The following is a 10,518-nucleotide window of genomic DNA, read 5'->3' as shown; positions in this document are numbered from 1 at the left end:
GAAGCATGCATTTCCTGTGAAGCATCTTAAGACTTGTATTTATCTGTATAAGCTTCCAAAGAAGTAGGTAATTAAGTGATTTTACATTCGGCATAACTTTCCCCCTTTAAAAATCTTTTAGGAATAATGAAATGGGAAGAAATCAGTACATTCACATAAAAATCTCTTTGCTTTCCCTCCTTTTCTCTTTTCAGGTCCAAACTGCCAGACTCAAACTCAATAACCAAATTAAATACAAAACATTCATAATTTCACCATTAAAGAGCATAATGGATTGATCCTTCTTAGAGTGTATTACAAATGGCAGAAGTATTGGGATAGTGATTAGTGGGTTCTGAGTTCTTGTCAGTCTTTTCCTCCTGTTCAAGTTAGTCTGGCTGAAGGAAGGACATCCTGTGATGATGGCATACAATGTCCTGTTTGTTTATTATTAAGAGCAAGGACCTAGCATTCCTGCTCCTCATTACAAAACAAACCAGATGCTTTACTTCCTTCAATGGTCCTATTCCCCCAGCAAGGAATTCTTCAATTCAGAGAAACAATGATGCAAAAGATCCATTAATAGACAGACACTCTGTTGGAAACACTCTTTAGATTCATGAAGGGCAAGTCTCCAATTTTTCCTGCTGGCTTCAGATACTCAGATTTATTTATCATCCCTTCCCTCTGCCTCAGGATGCAGTGTCTTTTCTAACATTTTAAACACACATGTGCGTACACACCCACCCACACGTACACACACACACCCAGTCCTGACCTACTGATACCAACTTAGTCATACAATGAAGTGGACATTTGAGTATTTGTTTACAGGAAGATCAAAACAAATTAAAGAAAAAAAAAAACCCAACCCACAATCACAATTGTACCTATATATATTTCCTTTTATTTTTTTTTTGAAAGACAAAACTTTTCTATGGTTCTGTTAGCTAAAAAGTGAGGCAGGCTTACTACATTTGAGAATGGCATCTGTGTCTAAAGGTCTTGGACAGGCTCTAATCAACACCCACCAGGGGATATTAGTAGAGCTGAAAGCTGCCCTCAGTGCTCTGGTTTATCTGCTATAGCATAAAATGCCACAGGGGACGCTGGCTCCTTAGGAGAATCAGGGCTCTCCTTTGGGAGATGTGGTAGGGGTGTAAAACTGAATGAGCACTTCCTAAAAGGGATCTCAGAAAGCTCTGAAGATGATAATTAAACCAGAGAAATCCAGCCTCCTTGGGAGGGTTAATTAACTGATGCTGAGTCAGAGCCACATTGGACAGAAAAACAATGTAGTCATACTGGAGGCAGGCCTTCTATTAAAACACAGTCTCACTTTGAGATGCAGATGTTGGAAGAGCTTCTCACTTCCCTTTTAGCATCAAATCTGTTCTTAGGTCACACATGGCATTCAAGAGCTATTTAAGTCCATCTGATACAGTCAGAGAACAGGAAAATGGTGGAGTTTTTTTTTTTTTTTTAAACATTTGGAGGATGGTGGGAGGGCTTGGCTGTTTTAAGGCAAATATTTACTTCAATGACTGGAGGATGCCAGTGATTCAACTCACTGTTAATTAATATCAGCCTGCACTCACCTTCAGAGGCGGTGAAAAGAGCTTGAGTCTAGGGAGGACGCACACTTCAAATACCTTGGTAGGGCTTAGTCAGGCAACCCTGAAATTAATTCCAGCTGTTTCAGCTAAGCTGGATAGGGCCACAAGTAGAACTGTAGCCCTTAAGGGGCAGAAATGAATGATAGAGCACAGGAGTATAGGCATATGAGGACTCCCTCTAGGGTTTGTTTCATCACTGTACAGATAATACCAATCCAATTCAGCTATCCCTCTTTGCCTCTTGTAGGATCAAAGGGGCATTGATTTATTGTTGGAGGCTGCCTTAGAAAAGAATCCATTTTGCAGAGGCTGGGATGGGGTGGAAGTGACTTGCCCAAGGTCACATGACTAGTATGTGGCAGAGGTGGGATTATGAACCTAAGTCTTCTGACTCCAAATTTTTAGTGATCTTTCAGGATGACTGACAAAGTTAGAATCAAATTCCTCCAACACCTCCAAATAGTCCATTTAAAAACAGCACCGGATTTGTTTTTTTTTTTTAGTGAAGAAAATAAAAGGCAATGGGTAGTGACCTCTTGACTCCCTATTTGTTTAGAAAGGCATTAAAAATAGTGTGCCATATTGTTGACTAAAATTGAGGAGAAGCTGCAGGCTGGCCTATCAAAAGTTGTCTTTGTCTGGACTTCTATGTCTCAAAATGTTCATTTCGAAGTAATAATTTGGTGCATTTTTAGTCATGGCATTTCCCCCCTCCCCTCCTGATTCACACAAAAAATAGTGCACTAAAAACCTCAATTATTTTATTAATCAGCATTTCTCAGGCAGAGCTCTCTTTGTTGCTCTCAGGTTGGCAGCAAGTCATGAATGGCCTAACTAGCTCTGATCTCAGAAACCCCCATCCATTTTCTTTGATGCTATCACCACAGCTGATGTTACTCAGCTCCAGCTACTGCAACAGGATTTTCAGTCTTCTGGTGGGGATAGGCGAGCATATGCTTGCTCAGAGGAGCCTATGATCAGTGAGTGAGGGTATGGGAAGAAGGGAGTGGTGAGTTAAGTGGAATTGAGAACCAAATCTGCAGAGCTGCTCCAACAAGGAAAAAAGCAACAACAACAAACTTTCCAAAGCAAGTCAAAAGAAGGATGAAATGTGCCCAAGATGAAATGTGGTCTCATTTTCGAATTCAACCCTCCTTTACCAAAACAAGGTCAATGACAGACTAACCACATCAAGAGTAAACCCCCTCCCACCCTCTGCTTTGACCCTCCCCCTCCCCCTCCCCCCTCCTCATTTCCCACTTCCTGTAGGTTAGGGCATCTTTATGCTAGTAAACATTTGGGGACCAACTGCAGTCTTTCCTCGGAAAAGAAGGGCACAGGGGCCTTTGAAGCCCTCCCACATGTCTTAAAAGCTAGGCTGAGAACTAAAGGCCCTGGCTCCTACTGGGACACTCGATTTTTTAAACTCAAACAGCCGTGCTAAAGTGAATCGACTCAGCTCAACTTTCTGCCTGCTTCTCTGAACCCCCCCCCCCCCCCCCCCGCCAAAGCTGACAAGGGAAGTAACTATGTGTGCATGAAAGAGAGAATGTATGACACACTCTAGAGCACAATTCGGCATGTGTCATTGGTATGATTTACGTGCATGAACCAGTTTGGTGATGAGTGAAACAAAGTTTAAAAATAGAACCATGTTTCCCTTCCGGTGACAAGGCTCTCCTAGCTAACCAGATATTTGGGTTTAAAACAACAACAACAATAGACAACAAACAAACAAAAAACAAGGACTGAAATTTTGATCCTAAGACTATGATGTTCGAACCAGCTTTCTTGGATAAAAGGATAAAAATGAGTCTTACCTGCAAGCCTCCAAATCAAAAATGACCTGATTTTCAAAGGAGATGTCCCCTTCCTAGAAATATAGATAGGAGGAGAAGTGCTGCCACTAAGAGCCTTGTAACATGGGGCATCTCCAAAGCCTTAGTGACGTTTTAAGCTATAAATAACACCCAAAATATAAATGCTCCAAGTGTACAAAAACATAATTTGAAATGTTAATTATATGATATTAATATATGGATTTTAATTAAGATTCAACCTAACTACTACTGTCTTGTGCTATACATCACTTTAGCCAATTTTCAAAATAAGTAAAAACTTTCATCAGCTGCGGCTCAGGGACAGAAAGGATTGCACTTGTAAGAGTAGCCTTAGGATAATCCAGAGAATGAGGTTCTGATGCATACATACACAATGGTTTTGGTGTGATGACAAAGGAAAGAGTCCGATGAAGATAGATTAGGTGACCAAGGTGGCCAGGTAAGAGAATCTCCTCTATTGATCCACAGGTCTGAGGAAGTATAATCCACAAACTGGCACATAGGATACATAATGAGATGGTAACCTGGCATGCTAAAAGTAAAATTTACTATTAAAAATACACAAAGTAAATAAGTATAAGAGAAATGTGAAGAGTTAAACTCTGAAGTGATGTTTTTTGCTAAGTTTGTAACATTTATACTTCTGAAGTTGTTAAAACTTCAAACTGCACTAAAACTTTTGGGACACCTCATGTGTGCAGGTTAGAAGAATGTATTCTTAGCAACACTGCTACTGTTTCATCACTTTTTATTGGGAATTTATCTGTTTTTCAGTCTTGTCTTGGGACACAAGTAGATTGGCATGCTGTTAGGCAGAGTAAACATATATTATAACTCAGCATTTACTTCTAATTTGATATTCTCAGTTAAATTTGTTAGAACCCATAATAACAGGTGCAGACATTATCACCTATGGAAAAATCTAGATTTTTTTTTTTAAATTTTAGATAAATATTGATAATCAATAGTTATTTAGAATTATTTAAATGGTGAGTGAAGGGGGGGATTACACCTCTAGTGGTTAATAACTACAGAACCTTTTGATTATCTTACCTTGAGAGCTACGGTGGTACCATAATAAAAGGGGAATGGATTTGGAAGGAAGAGGATCTGGGTTTGAATCCTGTCTCTGATACTTAACTATCCCTGTGTCTTCAGGCAAGTCATTTTACCTTCTAGGTGAATTCTAGACTCTTCATCTAGAAAATAAGTTGTTTGGACTAGATGGCCTCTGTCAAGGAGGAAGAAAGAAGTGAAATAATGGATCACAGAAATCACTTAAGGTTTAAGGCTATTGAGGTTACAACAAGGGGAAGATAAAGAGAAAGGAGCCAATGCTGAGAAACCAACTTTCTCTTTATTTAGAGAAAGAAAAGAGGTCAAAGTAAACCTGAATACTGGGAATAAGAAAATGGAATTTTCTGGGCTTGTTACCACAATGGGGCATTGTCCCATTTCCAGATGCCCAAATGAGGCTCCAACCAGAAGTCACCGGGCCTTCCTGTCTCCCCTTATCTGCCCATAGTCACACAGCTAATCTGTAACCAGGGCTAGGACCTACTTAGATTTTTTTATGTACCCCAGAATTATTTTCAGGGGTTGCTCTAGGTTTAAGTCTGACATTTGGTTAAGATCTTGAGTCACAAATACTGTTTTCATTATTAAAAGGCTTCCTGGGTTTATAAGACGCAAACCCCAGTGAGTTATGTCAACAAGCAAACACAGTCGTTTACAGGTAAAAGGATAGAGCGTCAACTTTTAAAAGTTACCACCAGTGAATAGCAAGTGGGTTACTTTCTCTCACTTCCTCCCTTCAAAGTTACCCTGGTAGGAAAGGGGGATTTTCTTGGAGACACTGATTCCCAGCACCCTCACTAACCCCACCCTCCCCACCTCCACCTTCCCCATTTTGGGGTAAGAGTTATTTTTTTCTTTGAAATATCTAGTTTTGCATACAAAGGGTACTTCAAGATGAGGTGCCAAATGTCTTGTTTTTAAGAAGCTTTTAGCTTTCTTTTAGTTTAATTCAGTACAGCATTTTTTCAGCACCAAGAATATGCTAAACATTTGGAAAGAAAAAGAGGCGAGATAATAGTCACTGCCCTCAAGGAGTTTATAATCTAACAGTAGGTCAGAACCCGAGAAAGAGGTATATAAAATGGCATAACTACCTCACCACTCCAGTTCTCTGTCTGTGCTCCCTTTCCTTCTCCCTACTCCAACTCCCATCTTTGGTATTAATAGAAAGTCCACCGGAATTAGGACCCTGGAAACCTGGATACTAGTTCTAGTCACTACTAATTAACTATGGGTAGATTTGAGCCAGTCATTTTTCATCTCTTTGGATTTTAGAATCTCCATATCAGTGATATAATTGAATAGAGAGAGCTAGGACTGGAGTCAGGAAGACCTGGGAGACCTTTCTGACACCCTGTGTATCCATGGGCAAAGGATAGATTCGTATATCCAGAGCCAGAAGGAACCTCAAAAGGCCGTCTAAGGTAACTTCTTCCTCCTCCTGGGTTACAGGGATTTGAACTCAGGTCCTAACTCCAGAACCAGTATTCTTTACACTGTACCAGAATACCTTCTTTAAGCTCTCTGACGCTCGGTTTACTCACCCAAAAAAATGGGGATAATGACATCCATGAGAGGTAGTATATAGTAGCGGCCTCAAACCAGGTCAAGAAATGAATTCTAGAACCATGTCTGATATAGAATGGCTCCGACATCCTGGTCAAGTCACTTAATTTTTCAGTGCTCTAGGCAATTCTCAAAGATTATAAGTTATTGTACTGGCAGGAGTTTCCACATGAAATCACAGGTCCAGTCACTATTCTAATAGCAGTAGCACCTGTCCCACAGGGTTGAGAGGATCAAGTGAAATAATGTATGTAAAGCCTTTGTCAGACTTTTAAAGCATTATATAAATATTATAGTCCCATTATGATTACTATTATTCTTTTCACTGGAAGACAAGAATGGCTTTTGAAGGAAAAAGTTGGCCTATGGGAAAGAGAAAAGGAAGGCTGTGTATAGGGGCATTTCCTAGGTTGGCATAATCGAGGGAGGGGAGTGTGCTAGGTTTGGATTTTTATGTATGGAAGCAGAGAAGCCCTGAAATTCTTTTCTGTTATTTGAAAGAGAAAGCTGAACAGCTTCCCCCTCGGTGAGTAGCAAAAATGTTCCAAGGTTTGTGACCTTAAGATTTGAGGGGCAATGTTTCTTTAGAAAATCTCAACATTACAGGGAGATTTGGATAAGTGACTGGACCAGTGATAGATTCAATGGAAAAAAATCAAAGGACTCAGAATTGGAAGGAACTTTAAAAATAATCATCTAGTCCAAATCTCTCATTTTACAGAGAGGGAAGTCAAGGTGTTAATTGGTGATGTGACTTGCTTAAAACCACAGGACAAGTATCTAGGTCTCCTGGAGCCCAATTTCAGATCACTTTCCATTATTCTTTAGATGGAATTGGAAAAAGGTATTTGTAGAGAATGAAGAGTAGGGTGGTTATGCCACTTCACGTACTTTCTCCAGTCCAAATGTACTGTCTGGGTATAAACTATTTTCTGGCAGAGATTATGTTATCTTTCCTCTTTTTTCTCTCTGAATACCTAGCATATTATCGGAACTATATAATGTTTATTGAACAAAAGTTTTCGTTTTTTTTTTAAAGCATGACATTTTGAATGAACGAATAGCAAAGTACTCATTCAGCCCTCCCAATGTGCTAAACACTGGGCTAACAGGCACAGGGTGGGCACGTAGTAGGTGAAGAGTAAATGTCTGACTGAATACAAAGACAAAAGGAAAAGATCTTGCCCTCGAGCCAACAACCAGAAGGGTTCATTAAGCTTTTCAAAAGTGCTAGGCGCCAAGCTAAATTCTGGGGATACAAAGAAATGCAAAAAAAAAAAAAAAACAACCCCACATTCTCCAACCTCATGGAGGGTACACTCTATCAAAGGTTTTTATAGTACCGCTTGTATGCAAAACTGTAGACATTTAAAGAAAAAAGAATAAAGAGATGGGAGAGAGGTGAGTATAGGAAGGGAGGGAGATGGTGGTGGTAAAGTGAAGGGGAAGAAGAGAAATGTCTCAGTCTATCTCCGTGAAGCCTCTCTTAGGAGTGCACTCTTCAGTCAGTCTGGCTGCTACATTGCTGCCAAACTGATTTTTAAAGCACAAATCTGATCAAGTCACTCCCCTTCTCAGACCCTAGTGGCTTCCTACTTCTTTTAGAATCAAATAGAAACACCCAGAGTTAACTTTTAAAGCTAACTTTCACACCTTCACAATCTTGTCCAACTTCGATTTTCAGCTTTATTTCCCCCATTCCTGAATTATGCCCTTCAGCCAAACTGGCCATTTTGTTCCTTCCTAGGAAGCACCATCTTCCTTTTCCACGCCTTTGTGAAGGCAGCCCCTACATGCCAGAGATCAACTCCTCCCCATAAACTCCCTGTCTTCCTTCAAGACACACCTAGAGCACCACCAGATTCTACCCAAAGCCTCTCCTGAGGCCAACTAGTGTCCTTCCTCTCAAACTACCCTGTATTTACTCTTTTTATATTTTTTCTGAATACACGTATGTAGCCTAATATATGTTTGTCAAGGAACCCAAGCACGGAAACTCACAAAAGTTTGCATGTGTATACACACACACACACACACACACACACACACACACACACACGTCCACTGTTAGAATGTAAGCTTTCAAGTAGGGTTTTTTTTTTTCATGATATTTGTACTCTCAGTGCCTAGCAGTGCCTGGCACATAGTAGATATTTAACAAATTCCAGTTGATTGACTGTGAGAAGTAAGGAAAAATAACCCAATAATTCATTAAAGATTTTTTTCTCTTCTAAAAGCTGACATTTCATCTCTCTTTCATCTAGCTAGTGTCTACTTCACATAACCCAGAAAACCTTTTCAAAATGAAGACAGCGTGGAGACTCTCAGACCTCAGAGTCCAGACTTATCTAGTCTTTATCAGCAGTCTATTGTTTCCTGAGGGAACTCATCCAGGAAGAGGCAATAAAGGGTTAATATTCACTAGGTCCCTGCTGGTCTTCCCCCTTCCCCCATGCCCCACCCCCACTTCAGGTATGGGCAAGAAAGAGAAAGAGACCCTTCAGCCAGTAAGTGGAAGAAATCCTGGGCCCCTGGTACCTTCTTCCAGGCATTCACCCTCAAACCCACCTTTAGAAGAGCAGCCCAGACCTCCCCCAAGGGAGAGTCCATTAAAGGTATTAGGATTCAGGCAGCAGCCGTGATCTCTAAGACGAGCTCTTTCCTGACAATAGACAATTAAAGCTGATAAATCTAGGCTACTTGTTGCTCTTCTAATTCCTCCTAATTGTCCCACTCCTTGTCCTGGCCTCTAGCACGCAGGGATGAAGCGTGCTCCTTTAATCTCTGAAGAACCTGACCTACTTCGTAGAGGTGGCCTCTAGAGAACAGTTTTCTTCCCCATCTGGCCCCCTTTCCCTGCTGAACTTCCCTTCTCCTTGGGGGAGGGGAGGCAGAGGGAGGGGAAGGCCCCAGCCCCATCAGGGATCCTGGAACTGCAGACAATGCTGGCCCTAATCTGCAGTTAACAGCTAATCAAACGGTTTGGTACACCAGTCCTTGATTCAAGTGTCCCTTGGCGTTAGGCTCCACCAGTGGGAGCAGGCCACGTGCACAATTCAATCGCTAGATCCCTCTGAGCTGCCAACTTTGCATGTGTTCATATGTGCAAAGGGGAGATGCCTCAGTGGTTCCATTTGCAGCTGGCACTGTCCCCCTAATTATGTTGTCACAACCAGCTACTTGGAACAAGAACAGAGTATTCATGTTCACACAACCGCTGCTAAAAGGATAGAATTCATACCTAACAGATTGCCCTTTGAATGTCAATTTAGTGACTTCCTTCTGCCTACATGATTCCCCATCTAGAGTCTGCATGCCAAACCCTCCCCGCCCCCCCAACCAAAACTGACTTTGGTAGCAGGTGAATCCTGTTTCCTGGTTAAATGGTTAGAGCTGAAAATCTCTGCATCAATGTCTCTCTCAGTCATCATCTCGGCTAGCCCTAAAGCGATGACAATTTGGAGGAACTGTGGTGCTATAGAAAGATCCCTTGTTCTGGGTTCAAAGAAGCCCTAGGTTCAAATCCTACCTTTGAGATTTATAACCTTTGACAAGTGACTTAATTTGCCTGGACTTCAGTTTCCTCCTTTGTAAAATGAGGTGGTTGTACTAGATGGCTTTGGAGCTTCTTTCTAGATCTATGATCACATAAACTATGCTTCAAAATAATGATTCTGGGAAGGGAAGGGTTAGAAAATAACATATAATGGAAGTTAGCAATATTAAATGAAACATGAAAAGGGCTGTCAGTACAGAATGTCGCATACCCCATCAGACTGATCAGGTATCTGCTAAGCTTTGCTTGACTCTTTTTTGGTTGTTTGGTTGGGGTATATCCAGAAACCACTGTGATGTAAAAACAGAAAGCATCAGTACCATTTTAATAGTTTTAGAGGTGTGTATCGTTCATTCAGTGGCTTCTCTGTTTAACTTACCCTTCCCATCCTTCAATAAATGGGAACAAATGGTAAAATGACAGGAGAGCCTGGCATAAGAACTGACCATTGAGTTTTATGACCTCTAAAGATAGAAGATGTGTTCTGTACCAAGGGTTCTCAGGATCCCTGAATCGACTCCTTTCTCTTCATCTTCTTCCCTTTATCCCAGACCCTTTAGACTCTTAGATCTCAAGGGACTAGCAGGCTTCAATAATTCAGCATCATTCTCTTCCCCAAATCCCAGGATTGAAGAAGCTTTGTGGAGCCTAAGGATGGATATTTCAATACACCTGCCAACATTTACCTGTGACCAGGCTTCTGCTATTCATTTTCTATTCTCGTTTAGTAATTTGTGCCATCATTAGAGGCACCAAAATGACCACAATGCAAATTTAACTTTTGTCTTTGGAACGAAACTGGAAAATGGTGCTACATTTTGATCCCATTTTGAATATTGAAGGTATTTTCACCCTATTTTCATAGGGCAGTGAGGCAGAAGAT

Source organism: Vombatus ursinus, unplaced genomic scaffold, assembly GCF_900497805.2.
Source record: "Vombatus ursinus unplaced genomic scaffold, bare-nosed wombat genome assembly UNPS02000582.1, whole genome shotgun sequence".
NCBI lineage: Eukaryota > Metazoa > Chordata > Mammalia > Diprotodontia > Vombatidae > Vombatus > Vombatus ursinus.
Note: the sequence above shows the minus strand (reverse complement) of the source record.